Source organism: Tachypleus tridentatus, chromosome 3, assembly GCF_004210375.1.
Source record: "Tachypleus tridentatus isolate NWPU-2018 chromosome 3, ASM421037v1, whole genome shotgun sequence".
NCBI classification, from domain to species: domain Eukaryota; kingdom Metazoa; phylum Arthropoda; class Merostomata; order Xiphosura; family Limulidae; genus Tachypleus; species Tachypleus tridentatus.
The window spans coordinates 80053217-80068991 of NC_134827.1; the positions used below are offsets into that span (position 1 = coordinate 80053217).

At 35.4% G+C, this 15775-nt stretch overlaps 1 protein-coding gene across 3 annotated transcripts in view; it reads left to right on the top strand.

Annotated features, from left to right (window-relative positions):
- Nucleotides 1-15775, top strand: part of LOC143247316 (muscle calcium channel subunit alpha-1-like) — a 133449-nt gene that overhangs the window by 428 nt on the left and 117246 nt on the right. The gene's annotated exons all lie outside the window — the stretch shown is intronic.

Sequence of the window (15775 nt, forward strand, 5' to 3'; positions counted from 1 at the left end):
TTCTAAACACCGCTATCAGTTGCTGGCTTGAAATAGACTGAATAAAATATGATTACAAAACTGCACAGTGACTTTCCGAACACCCTGTAGTTACATAACGGAATGGAGGAAGACGCCTCAATGTGCTCGTAAGTCGTAAAATCCTTTTAATATATTTTACATATTAACACTGTTTTTAATAAGCATGTGATTCACATTTTTAGCAATTAAACGTGCAGGGAAACCCGGGGCTTAAAATATCTTTTTTTTTTTTTTTTCTAGAGGTCACATAAAGAAAACAAAGACAAGCCTAATAGTTTGTATAGGTTTAAAACAACCAAACAACTATTTTATGTCGTTAATGAAGATTGGTAGGATATATCTTAAATTGTCATTCTTGAGACAGTGATAATTTATTTATATTGATTGATTGATATACTATTATAAAATTACGTATATCATTGGAACTAAACCTGTGTGTGTATATATCTATAGTTTAGTTGTCGTTTTGATCGAAGAGGTCGAATCCCTTTCCATGCTTTTGTAACCGGTCACGTTTGTTGCTTCAATAAATTTATTTCTTGAGTGAACAGTTATTTAACTCTTTAATTAATGCCATTAAAAGTTGGACAAAATTGAAAGATTACCTCTCATAGTTTCAGAAAAATAGTGAAGTTTGTTCAGATTTCAAGACTGAAATAAATATCCTTGTTTGTAAGCAAACAAACTCACTCACAGGTGGTAGAGTTTTTGTGTTTTTTTTTTCAGTTAGCCAATATTCAAAATATTTTCATAACATAAAACACTTATAATAACTTGTTATGACTTCTCTGGTTATTAAAATGTGTTAACAGAAAAAGACTACACTTTTCTAACCACTTTACTATCTCACATAATTATTTTAACGTCCATAACTGAGAGAAAAAACATTAAAATCTTATTTAAGAGTTTTTATTTCAATATACACCTTCAAGTACATCGTTTAAATAACTGTCTACCTGTTGAATGTTCTCACTTGCAACGCACATGTTTATAATGATAACACTTTATAAATGCTTATCACATCATATACTAGACGTAATATCATTATACCACGTCAGGGGTACATATCACGTTATATACTAGATGTTACTTTAGTATCATTATATGACGTTAGGAGTGCATATTATATACTATACGTTACTTTAGGGGTACATATTATATGCTACAAGTTACTTCAATAGCAGTGTACCACGTCAGGGATACATATCACACATGTTTATGTTTATATTACTTCCAATTAATATAAATTTGTTGCTAAAGCTTATATGTTTTGTTATTTTATAGAGTTTTATGCATTATCCCAAGTGTTTTTCTGGGTAAAGTTTTATAACATTATAAATGACGATAAGTTGATATATTTACGATAATGTAGTAGAAACTAACATATTCAGTGTAATAATAGTCTTGCATGGAAACGAGCTGCAGAACAAGCAACTCAAACTTCTCGTAAAATCCCGACATTATGAAATCAGGAACGAAGTAATACGTGAACTTCGTGTAATATTGTTGTGACAGTAGCAACTTACAAGGCACATGCTTCATGTGTCTTGTCTCTCATGAAGCCGATGTTCGATTTGCTTTTTGTCTCGTACTTGTCGTTTGATAGAACTTTAAGTGTCTAATAAATATTTGCGTATTTCTAAATTACCAGCTGTACTGTGAAGTGTGTTGTTTGAGTACTTTGATTTATAAAGTGTCATCTTTTGTACGCCTTACACATAGTAAGTTACGAGAAGCGGTGAAATGGATTTTTCTCTGACGGCAAAACTAAACCCACGGTAAAATTCTATTACATCAACCAAGAGATCTCCCCAGAAAGTGGTGTTTCTGTCTAACATCAAACACCGTTGTTTTAAAACATAAATCTTATGTATTTACCTCTGGAACACAATGGAATAGATAAAACAAGTTGTATACTTGTAGGTGGTACATGGTAAAAGTGGCCTGTGAGATTACGCTTAAGGCTGTATATGGAATCAGTAATGTTAGGTGTTATTAAAGAGTTAATTAACACAATACTGGAATTGGAATTCGTAGAGTAAAACGATTTTCATTAAAAAATGTTCCAAAGTTGTAGACCATAAAATAACTTTTAAAATTGTTTCTAATGATGTTCTATTGCTGCATCTGGTGACTTGGCCAAGTTTTGACGAAGAAGTATACTAGGTTTGATGACTTTACCCACTTTTGATAAGGATCTATGCTTCATTTGACGATTCGACACAGTTCCACTTCGAAAGCAACTGTAAAGGCAGACTGCAATAAATTCTTTACACGAGGGCCAACTAATCTATTTATAGAGAAGTTAAGATTTGATTTTATCATAGTTTGTCATATTTTTTTTTATGTAGGGAAGTTCAGGTTTATTTTTACCATAGTTTATCTTTAACGATGTATGGAAGTTGCAGTTTATCATAACCAAAGTGGCCTGGCATGACCAGATGGTTAGGGAAACTTGATTCGTAATCCGAGGTTCGTGGGCTCGAATCTCCATAACACCGAACATGCTCGCCCTTTCGGCCGTGGGGACGTTTTAATGTGACGGTCATTGCCACTATTAGTTAGTAAAATAGTAGCCAAAGAGTTGGCGATGGGTGATGATGACTAGCTGCCTTTCTTCTAGGGAAGGCTAGCGTAGATAGTCCTCGTGTAGCTTTGTGTAAAATAAAAAAATATATACAAAAACAAACAAACTTAACCATAATTCGTCGTCTTCTATGATGTGTGAAAGTTTACTTTTTTTCTACAATCTTTGAAGTGTGTGTGTTGTCACACCTTATTTACTGTACGTGGTTGTTTTAAGCTTTTGTTGTATAAATAAAACGGTTACATAAGAACAGATCAAAGTACTTTACAATAAATGTATTTACAAAAAAAAAAAACATCTAACGTGCGTATTACTGGCAGTTTTTGTCTTTTTACTATTCAATGTTACGTGTTGGTTCCTGGAAAGAGAGCACATACCGTAGAAGAGAACTCCACAGCTGTTTTCTTACATGCCGTCTGGTATAACTGTTTTGTGCCCTGATATGGGTTTGTAAATATTATATGACATGCCGCAAAGCACAATAATCTGGTTTACACCAGTAATTAGTAAGTTGTACGAAAAGAAGCATCTTATAGGCGTCTCTAGATGCAGTAGAGGGGGATTTCCCCTTAAAAAATCCCGAACCCGTGTCGAAATTTGTATTTGGACTTACTAGCCAAGGTGTTGAGTTTAATGCTCACAATTGGTAGATTTTCTTTATTTGTTTGTGCACAAACACACTCCATGCAGATTTGTCCATTTTTATTGGAAATGCAATATGCGAATTTTATTCTGCTTTATGCAGTCGATGACAGATTTTTTAAAAAAGAACTATGTTTGTTTTCAAGTGTATTAAACTATTTATTGATTTGTTGCAACACGCTCGCTATGCTCTGTTTACTTATTCGAATAACGTGTACACACTGTAGAGGGAAATTTTCCACTGTGAAAATGTTTTAAGAGAATTACGGTGTTAGTGTATTGTTACTGATTGCATGTTAAGGTGACGCTTTATATTAACATCCTGAATTTCAAAATAGAAACGTAAAGTAAGAATTAAGTCTCGGTCTGTAAGTGTCTCTGATTACTGTATTTAATTTAGTTTTTAACAATGTTTTTTTTGTTTTCTTAAATTCGCGAAAAGCTACACGAGGGCTATCTGCGCTAGCCATCCATAATTAAGCAGTGTAAGACTGGAGGGAATGCAGCTAGTCATCACCACCCACCACCAACTCTTGAGCTACTCTTTTACCAGCGAATAGTTGGATTGATCGTAGGTTTATAACGACCCCACGGCTAGTTTGTTGGACACGTACAAATATACAAAATTTACTAACAAAGCAATGAAAACCAAAGACAGGAAATGTATTTACGGAAATTCATCTCATGATGGTTTGTATATTTATTTGTAACATATGAAAAGTCATTTTAGGGATAACCATTAGGTGATTACAGTTGACGTCACTATGGTCATTAGCCTATCAGCAGAATTCCAAGAATTTCTAAGTGTGCGTCCCCTTTAAACGAGACTGTTGACAGTAATATTCAGATAACAAGATCAGATCGACGAAAATTACGTCTACAATTTCTTGGCTCATTGAGTGTTTTACTTCAGTGTATCTGTGTTTTGTCCTCCCTGTAACATTTGATGTTATGTGGTCGAAAATATGGCCTCAGAATCAGTGGATGTCACGAGTTTCTTGATCAACTTTTCACACACATAACAAAGTGTGGCACGATAAACTTACAGCTGTCCACAGTTTAACACAATCAGTGATGACGAGAAACCCACTTGTTGAGAAATTTATATGCAAAAACGGCTCGTTTGGGCTGAGAAAACACTTTACGTAGAAGAGCGAACAACGTTTCGACCTTCAGGTTTTACCTCTGCTGGTGTGAAATATCTAGTAAAATAGTTAAATGTCGTTACTTATTGACTAATTAAGAAACGTTTCTTCTCGTTAGGCTAGTATATAGTTTTATTATCTATCTTAATGCTACAAAGTTCAATTTGAGATTGACTTAGTGTTGCCACTGTGTGGATACTTATCAAATTTCAGAAAGTCTGAAGTAGTTTTTGAGATGAGAGTTTAATACAGACAGAATCAAAAAAGTTCAAAACGTTTATATAAATTTATAAAAGACGAAGAAAATGTGTTAATTTACGGATACTATGTAAATGTGTATACATATAAGTTGGCTAACTTATTAGGTTTGTTCTCGTGTATCTCTCAAAAAATAAAACTAGTATACAGTATCGTTCTGCCCTTGATTGTTGTGGTTATTATATAGTATTGTGGTAGTAATTGTACATTATTGTTGTGGTTATTGTACAGTATCATTGTGGATATTGTATAGTATTGTTGTAGTAATTGTACAGTATTGTTGCGGTTATTGTATAGTATTATTTTAGTAATTGTACAGTATTGTTGCGGTTATTGTATAATATTGTTGTGGTAATTGTATAGTATTATTGTAGTAAGTGTGCAGCATTGTTGTAGTTATTGTACATTACTCTTGTAATAATTGTACAGTATTGTTGTGGTTATTGTACAGTATTGTTGTGACTTTGATTGTTGTGCATATTGTACAGTATCGTTCTAACCTTGATTGTTGTGGTTTTTGTGTAATATTGTTGTGACTTTGATTGTTGTGCATATTGTACAGTATCGTTCTAACCTTGATTGCTGTGGGTTTTTGTATAATATTGTTGTGACTTTGATTGTTGTGGTTATTGTACATTATTGTTTTGGTTATTGTATAATATTTTTGTAGTTATTGCATAGTATTGTTGTAGTAATTTACAGTATCATTATGACTTTGATTGTTGTGGTTATTTACAGTATCGTTGTGATTTTGATTGTTGTGGTTACCATTCAGTATCATTTGACTCACCAGATAGCCCGATGTTGTGGCTTTGTTATAAGAAACACACACACGCGCACTGTTGTTTTGAGCTAGGTCGTTGCGACGCTATAAAATATTGCATTGAGTTTGATTTTTTTTTTGTTTCTGTTCGGATGCTACCAAACTGTCTTTTAAAATGCCTCTATGGTTTGTTTAGAACATGGTGAAGAGTCATCTAAATTTAGAAAAAATATGTGTAGTTTTTCTTCCTCTTAGATTTCAGTGAACTATTGTTGGAAGAAACACGTACATCAGTAACATGCATATCGTCTTAATTAAAACAAATTCCCTGAAACGCAGGTTTTGTTAATGGTAGTAAAACCAGTAGAGGAGTATCTCACTCACTTTGACAGAAAGGTGGGTGGCTGAGTGGGTTTGGCGTTTTACGGTGCAAATCAACTAGGCTACCTCCGCCTGACAGAAAGGTACATACCAACAATATTGTCTTTCAGAAGGTATGAACCGTGAACCTGAGAGCCCAAGCAAGGTTCATATGCCGTTACCGCCGTGGTTTCGTTATTAGGGTGACAGCAAATCCCAATATCCTAGTAGAGTATCCGAAGACTAGGCGGTGGGTTCCGACGAGTAGCTGTCTTCACTTTACCAGTTTAAACTTAGCAACAACTATCGGGGAAGTCACTGTATAGCTTTACGCGAATTTCCTAAACAAACAAACAAATCCAACGAACAAAAGATACACGATTGAAAGCTGTGTAAGAATTCTTCTTGAAAACATTCAACTGTACTGCCATCAAGATTTTCAGAGTTTGATTCACGAGTGGCACCACTTGTATCTTTGTTTGAAAGCTAAACAGTAGGCTGTCACTACTCTGCCCACTATGGTTATTGAAACCCGACTTACAACAAGTCCTCAGACATACTGCTATGCCACTGAGGGCATCTCTTCGTGTGGATGTGTCTTATAAAAATACTCTCATATCATAACTTCGAATTGGCCATGTTTGCAGCGAGGACTTACTTTTGTAGTTTCAAACTTAAAGCTGTTTTGCACAAGTTACTGTACAGCGACCTCTAGCGTACAATATAAATTAGAAACTGGAAGAACAAAGACGATAAGCTATTTAATAGATTAATTTTATATTCGGAAAATACTTCACAGTCACGAAACGTATGAATCGACAGGCTTAAAATAACAAATAAATACTTATCGATAATATTTATTTCAAAACGCGTCTTCATAAATGCGTGTTTCACTAAAACTTAACCACATAAGTATCGTAATTTAAACGACATTGCTGTTTCAATTCATCTCTAACTTACAGCTAGCGATGCGTTACTTGTGCAACCGTAAGACAAATCGTATTCCCGTTTAATTAATAAATACATTAATAAAGCGTTTTGTTTTGAAATGGCTATAAACCTTAAGCTAACTCAAAACATTCACCTTAAACCAGAGAAAGTTTCTGTAAAATTCACGACTTCTAATTGGTAAAGCGTAATTAATTGTGTTTCTGTTAAAACATTTACAGTTACACTCACATACTCTCGTTTCCAGCGAGTTCGTAAGTATGACGATGAAGGAGGGGTTTCCTGCGTGTCAACAGTCCAGGTATCGAGCACCATAGATTTTATGACATTTTCTATCAAGAGCGCTTTGGCTTGCCCGTGTTTGTTCAGAATAGCGTCTACATTGCCTGTTTTTGTTCAATATGGCTTTGTTACAACGTAGATTTTTAGTGGCTTTGTTTGATCTCAGTAAACTTTCCGACATAAAGCACTGCTTTCCCTCTACTTAGATATTCCCTTTTATCTTATAAAACATGAAAATATGCTGAGCGAATGTTTTAATAGAATTATAGGCGGAACAGATTTTGTAATAAATGAAGCTATCGTGTGCTACATTTGTCTAGTTTCTTCAATTGGACGAAGTTTCGAATTCTTTGTTGTGTAGGTCGTACGTAAGTTAACAATAACGTCACGAATCTTTGTTATGTAGGTAGTACGTAAGTTAACAGTAACGTCACGAATCTTTGTTATGTAGGTAGTACGTAAGTTAACAGTAACGTTTTTGTTTTTCAATTTCGCGCAAAGCTACACGAGAGCTATCTGCGCTAGCCGTACTCCTGGGCTACTATTTTACCAAGGAATAGTGGAATTGACCGTAACATTATAACGAACCCACGGCTGAAAGGGAGAGCAGGTTTGGTGTGACGGGGATTCGAACTTGCGACTCTCAAATTACGGGTCGAGCGCCTTAACCACCTGGCCTTGCCGGGCTTAACCATAACCTCATCAATCTTTGATGTGTAAGTAGGCTTAAGCTAACGATTAACGTCACCAATCTTTGTTATGTAGGTAGCGCATAAGTTAACAGTTAAACTCACCAATATTTGTGTAGGTAGTCGTAAGTTAATAGTTAACGTCACCATTCTTTGGTGTGTAGGTAGTGTGCAAATTAACAGCTAACGTCACCATTCTTTGTCGTGTAGGTAGTCGTAAGTTAACAGTTAAAGTTACCATTCTTTCGTGTGTAGGTTGTGTGTAAGTTCACAGTTAACGTTTACCATTTTTTGTTGTGTAGGTAGTGCGTAAATTAACAGTTAACGTCACCATTCTTTGTTGTGTAGGTAAAGCGTAAGTTAACAGTTAACGTCACCATTCTTTGTCGTGTAGATAGTCGTAAGTTAACAGTTAAAGTTACCATTTTTTCGTGTGTAGGTTGTGTGTAAGTTCACAGTTAACGTTTACCATTTTTTTGGTGTGTAGGTAGTTCGTAAATTAACGGTTAACGTCACCCATTCTTTGTTGTGTAGGTAGTCGTAAGTTAACATCGCCATTTTTGGTGTGTAGGTAGTACGTAAGTTAACAGTTAACGTCAAAAACGATTGAGAAAGCAAGATGAACGCTTACATCAAAACTCAGTATAAATTACTGTAGTTTTATACACTTCCAAACTCCTAGATATCTGATCACTGTTTTCTATTTCCATTTCAGATTATGATCTGCAGTTCTTCCTTTTGTGTCTCTTACAGACAGCATAAAATCTGCTGCTTTGCAAAAACTTTGAAAATTATTACCGTTAAAATAATTTGGAATATTTTTCATCGTTCAGTGTATACATCGTTGTTAACCTTTGCTCCTACGTATGTCTAAAAAAAATGGTCGAATTTGGAAACGAAGTTGTCCAATTATATTAATTACGTTCTGTTTCTTTCTTTTATTTCTAAAGACCATATCTTGCTTGACCTCTCAACAAATAATAAATCAGCGTTATGGGTTCTTTCCTGACTTTATTGATTATGTACCTATATGTGAATCCTTGTTTAGTTAGCTTTATACATCTGTGCGAGAGGAAATCATTTCTTGTAATATGAACGATTTTTTTTTTCTTTTACTGAGGGAACTAGATTGTTAGTTGATTTCACTTTCGAAGCCCCTGTGATGACGTAAGAGGAACCTCTTCTTACTTTATTTAATGTAGTCAAATGGAAATTATTCCTGCATTAATCTAACGAACCTGGTTTACACAGGAGCGAATCTGCTAATATCTAAGAAATTGAGCGTGGTAGTTCTGGATAAACAACGTTCAGCTCGTGGATTGATTGTCGAAACAAACAAACAAACCTTCAATAATGTTCCAGGGATGATGTACATGACTCTCATAATTGTCTTAACCTAACAATACTGACGAAAGCAGTTCTTTAGAACATGTTTTACCATGACAATAGTATTTTGTCAGCTTATTGATTCATTCAACCGTGTACGGCACACGGATATTTATAATTAATTATACCTGACACTAAATGATTGGAGAAGGAACTCAACATCTGTGCTCTATCAATGGCAGTTATGTTTTCTTCTAAGAAAATTTTAAGTAATTTAATAATATCAATATATGGAGCTGTTCCGATGCATATAGGCTGTATATATCATGTTCTGAGGCCAGATTAAAATGTATTTTCTACTTCGCTTACAGCTGTCAAACTGTTTAATCCTGTAGTGTACATAAAACGTAATCAGTTAATTTGGTCATCGTTCTATTGATAAACGGTAGGTGTAGCACGTATCACGTACACTCACGATACTTTCTATACCTTTGTAACAGTTTTCTTTAAAAAAATATAACAGTTGTTTTTTCTTCTTCAAAAATACCACCCACATTTAAAATTACATTTACTACAATATCGTTTAGAAAATAATTATAAGTTTTAAAAGAAATCGAATCATTGGTTGTGTTCGTCAATGAATCTTTTATTAGTATACCCCCTGCAGTGGCATGTCTGTGGACTTATACGCGATAAGCTTGTTATGTAGTCTTTTGCTTTCCTCAAGTAAACAAAATAATAAGACAATATAGCCATGGTTACGTCCATATTAAACAGAAATACATCGTGTGATATAGAAAAGCCCGAAATACGCATAATAAGAAAAGAGGTTTCTTGAATTTTTTAAAATATCCTGAGGAAAAAAAACATCAAAAATGAAAATGAAAATGTTCTGTATAACAAACATATCTATCATACAGAATGTGTTGAGAAATAAATTATTCTTATTTAAAAAAACAACTTAAAATATTTCATATATCGTTGTCCTTTTTTTTCATTTCTAGTTAACTCGGTTTTTCCTTTCTTTTTTAGTTAAACTATATCTCATGGTAACCCTCGTGAGGAAACATGGGTTTCTGATTTTACCCTTCTCTCTGTTTCTGTCGTGAATAAATCTTGAGTGACCAGGTTTTTAAAATTTTTGTTCAGTTGTTGGTAAAGAGTTGCTGTCGTGTTCTTTTATTGTTGGTAAATATTTACTACCTGTTGATTTGGAACTTAACTCTATCACTGCCATGCCAACCCCAACTAGAAAGAACGCTGCCACGTATGTTTGGAAACCCATCTAGAACACTGCCACGTGCGTTTGGAATTTCATTCTATTCCAACGAAACGATTCTCCTCTTCAAACTTCCCACAATCTAACGGAGTAAAGAAACACGTTTTTTTAGATATATTTTGTATTTAAAAAATAAACCTGACGCTGGAAGAATAGTTTATATATAAACGTGGCAAAATAATTATTTATATATAAACATAGCAGTCATAGAATAGTTTATGTATAAAAGTGACAAAGAAAGAATTGTTTATGTAAAAACCTAGCAGCGAAAGAATTATCTATAAGTGAGGCGGTAAAAAAGTTGTTTATCTATAACCACAGCACTGAAAGAGTTTTATTTATAAATAGAGTACGAGTTAAAAACCTTTGTGTTTCTAACATTATTGTTCTGTGGGACAACAAATACCATGTACATTATTTTTCAAATCGATTTGCAATATCGATCTTTATATATTTCACGTAATGAAAGCCAAACCTGGCTGTGGAATTATATTGACTTCGTTTTGTTTGTTTGTTTTGGAATTTCGCACAAAGCAACTCGAGGGCTATCTGTGCTAGCCGTCCCTAATTTAGCAGTGTAAGACTAGAAGGAAGGCAGCTAGTCATCACCACCCACCGCCAACTCTTGGGCTACTCTTTTACCAACGAATAGTGGGATTAACCGTAACATTATAACGCCCCCACGGCTGGGAGGACGAACATGTTTTGGCACGACTCGGGCGCGAACCCGCGACCCTCAGATTACGAAGCGCACGCCTTAACGCGCTAGGCCATGCCAGGCCTTATTGACTTCGTATGAGAGAGATTAAAGGAATTTCTTTGCGATTGATAAAGTCAAAATCTTTGTTTTAGTGTTTATACTTTCTTTGTCAAAATTTGCTGGGTGTAGTAAAGAAAGGAGAAAACAGTTTTAAAGTACTTTTTATTATCAGAATGTCTGTTGTCGTAAGTAATTGCAGAATTTCATATTTTGTTGTAAAATGACGTTTCTATAGTTGCTAAATTTTTCCCTAGGGGTTTCATTAAACCCTAACTTTAGAAGGACGTAATTGCTTTATAAACAAGAAAATTATTGTTGAAATTGAACAAAATGAAAAATAAATATTTGTCTTGCGTAAAATTATACGTTTCTAGTTATTAGCAATTCGCGATAACATGTATCACCATGACAACCGCAGGCGTCTAAATCACGTAACGAGTCAGATTGTGTGAAGTGGATTGTTGTAATTTGTCGTTGATTATTATTATTATTATTATTATTAGATGTCTTGTAAAACAGCAAACAAAATTAACATCAGCTGTTTTAATTATTTTTGTATTTTAAAAGTTGCTTCTTATAAGAATTAAGCCTATTTAATTTTTAAACATCACATCCATAATCTACACCTTTAACGATTTTCGAGCATTAGAAAAGTGTATAACGACAGTATTCCAACCACACGACATTTGTTATGTCTTTCCCAGACGACGGACGCGTTTCGTTCACTTTAGAACTTCCACGGCCGCTCGGAAAGAATCAGATATTTCTACACAGTTGAGCGTGAAAATGTTAAATAAAGTTCGATTATCTAAATTGCGAGCAAACAACGTTCAGTATCTTTCCTGCTCATTGTTTGATGTAGGCTTCACTCGTAGCATAGCCTCGTTTTCGGTTTTACCGACTATCATGACCATACTGGGATTTCGCGATGACGAGAAACCCACTTGAAGCAAAAATGTATCTCAGACGGGTTGTACGAAGATTGTTGACCTGGAAATTACTTAAGAAGGTCGAAACGTTGTTTTCTACTTTATTTTAATAAAAGGTTTAATACCCATACTAGCTATCTTGAGATACATTTATACTGTGACTTCTACCACATTAGATCCAATAAAACCGAAAACGAGGCTCTCCTACAGGTGAAGTAGACGCTTCTATTGCTTGAAATGAAACCTAAACTGAACAGTGAGTAAACAGTTACTGAATTTTTATTCACAATTTACGTAGTTAAGCAAACAATTTTTTTATTTTATTTACATTTTAATATATTATCACTTTTAAATTGACCGCCAGATTGACTCGAAACTTGTCAGGGTTATTTATACCTTCTTTTCAATACACCCAGACAATTTTTTTCAGATATTTTAAGAATTTTATGGGTTAAAAGGCTTAACAACCCTAAAAAATAGGGTTTTGTGTGGTCATACTTACAGGAAACAAGATGGAAATTAACTCAAATATAAATGTTCATGCGCCATCTCCTTGATATGCAAAAAAAAAAAATCCATTTTGAATTTTTGAGGACAAATTAGAGCTAAAAACAACAACACAAGTTAGTGGGTTAGGGTAAACAATTCGGCCATATTTTGACCAGTTTACATGGAATTCAGTACATTGATACATTCTTATAAGTCACGAGCAGTAAGTAATATAGAAAGTTTTTTATTTTTATCTGTGTTTTTGGATTTTTTCTGGTGTCAAAACTAGCCAAGTTGAGATTTTCGAAAGAATGTTGCATTCACTCGTGAATGTTGACATCTTTAATTTTTCTTCTATATTTTGTTGCATAGTAAACAGGACTCAACTCAGTGTGACATGATTATTAACCCAGTCAGTTGGTTCAAAGTAGTGAAGATACTCAACAAAAGACGTAAATCAGAGTGGTCATAGAGGTTTTTTTGTTCTAAGACTAAATATTATTACGTATTGTTACTGTAGACTTTTAGCAACTATTATAGTAGAAAATGTTAGATAATTCTTTCACTAAGCTCAGTAGGTATGTTCGTTTGTTTGTGTTTAAGCACAATGAATCACAATGAGCTATCTGCTGTGTCTACTCAGTAGGAGAATCTGGAATTTTAACAAATCAAAGAGAATGTTTTAGAATTTATCAGAACGTCACAAAAAAATTAGTCTATGCAGAGATTATAAAAAGATAATCCAAAAGATACATATACTATATATACTCTTCAAAACAAGAAACACAAAAGGGATATTTTTGTTATTTTAAAGAGAAATATATGTAATAACGTTACAAGCTCAGAGTATGTGATTTAAACGTGTTAAGGCACTGATTGTCAGACCAAAATGACAATAAAAGTTGTGCACTTTGAAAACGGAAGAAAACATCGGAGTTTTTGCCAAAACGCATGCGTGTCCAATACATTTGTTTGAGAGATCTGCATGTTCTGCAAGTGCAACATGTGCAAAATCCCTATAAAAGTGACGGGTTCTCGGTTTCCATAGCTCAGTGTTAAACCACCGACACGCAATACAGTTACGCCAACACTGACTGAAGCACAACGCAACAACGCCATTGGTCACTTGGAAGCAGGCGAATCTGGATCAGATGTTGCCAGAGCTGTGAATGTCCACCCAAGCACCATCACAAGGCTATGGAATCGTCACCAACAACATGGATCAACTCGTGACCGTCCACGATCTGGCAGACCTCGTGTGACCATGCCCGCACAAGATCGCAACATCCGGTTACGTCACCTTCGGGATAGGACCACCACTGCGACGTCTACTGCCTCAACCATACCAGGGCTGCGTAGGATTTCCGATCAAACCGTACGCAACCATCTACGAGATGCAGGAATCCGACCTCGACGTCGAGTCAGAGGCGTCATCCTCACCCAGCAACATCGTCAAGCACGGCTGCAATGGACTCGGGCACATCGGGTATGGCCTCATCGACGATGGAGGCATGTTTGGTTCAGAGATGAATCACGTTTTATGCTTCGTAGGCAGGATGGGAGGACCCGTGTTTACCGTCGCCGAGGTGAACGTTTTGCAGCAAACTGTGTGCAGGATGTTGACAGATTTGGTGATGGCAGCGTCATGATATGGGCTGCCATCGCCTACAATGCCAGAACAGACCTTTTGCACATTCGAGGGAATCTTACGGCTCAACGATACGTCGACGAGATTCTTAGGCCCCATGTGCAACCCATCATGGTGAACGTCAACGACGTTTTTCAACATGACAACGCCCGTCCTCACACAGCCCGACTCACCACTGTCTTCTTGAGACACCACAACATCAACGTTCTTCCCTGGTCCTCCAGATCACTAGATTTAAACCCCATCGAACATCTTTGGGACGAGTTGGCCCGACGTCTACGACAGCGACAACCTCAGCCGCAGACTCTACCTCAGCTTGCAGCAGCTTTGCAGGCTGGGTGGACAGCCATTCCACAGGATGTGATTCATCATCTCATCGCTTCCATGGGCAGGAGATGCCAAGCAGTTATTGATGCTCACGGGGGGCATACTCGTTATTGACGTTGAGTGACGTTAAACTTCACCTAGTGAGCGTGGATTTCGCCTTTGCAGACTTTGGATGTTCAGCAGTGAATGTGCAAAGTTTCACACATGTCATACAGAACTACCCGGAATAAACTTGTTAACAATTTGTCTCATATTTTGCCTTTTGCGTTTCTTTTTTTGAAGAGTATATAACTGTCTAGTCAACTTTTTACTCAATTTTAGAGGTTGGCTCTAATTTTATTTGTTTTCACATTACATGTTACTTGAATAAAATTTATAACGTTGGTAATAGGGGACGCATAGACTAAATAACTCCAAGTTTATGCTGCTTTAAAATATATTTTTACATGGAAAAGTACCCATCATCAGTGACAAGTAAGGTTTAAGTTAATCTGTTATTTCATGGACCTTAAAAAAAAACTTAACCAGTGCCAAAGCCCTGAACTACATGTACCGCCCACCACGAAGAGTAATTGTTGAACATTCTAGTCATGCTATGAACCTTTCAACAATAACTTACGGTAAATCTACATTTTTATTCTTTAAGTTACGTCACGTAGTAAACTTACATTTTTATTATTTAATCTAAGTCACATTTTGAAATCTGAATGACAGTGTGATTAATTCTTAACAATTTAGTGCAGAATATCCTGCTTGTGGAATAAAGTTTAGCATCAGTATTATTCAAGCTTATTCTTCGGTCACTACAAAAGTAAATGTTGACCGTTGCCTGTTGCGCAACTCTTTAAGCGCAGCTCGTGAAGCGGCCACCGTAAACGAGAAACAGACGAACGTTAGGTTAGACTCAACTGTTCACACAATATATTTATACATATAAGAGATAAGAAGCAGGTTTGATTTGATCAATGAAATTGTTGCACCTGATTACAACGTATTTTTTGCGCTACGTTAAAGACTGCAAACTACAGGATCTGTTTGACTATATAATTATTCTGAGTTATTATAGGTTCGATCGAGTAAAACAATACACAAACCAAAAATGAGAGTTAGCGTTATTACTTTATATAAATACACAGATCAGTTTTAACTATACAGAGTGTTCGGAAAGTCACTGTGCACTTATATATTTATTAACAGAGATGTTTCAATATAGAATACAGGAGGTAAATATGAATGTTATAAACAATGTTGAAAGTGACCCCCGTTGGCATCAATACAGGCTTGGATCCTTCTTATTTTGTTTCTAAACACCGCTATCAGTT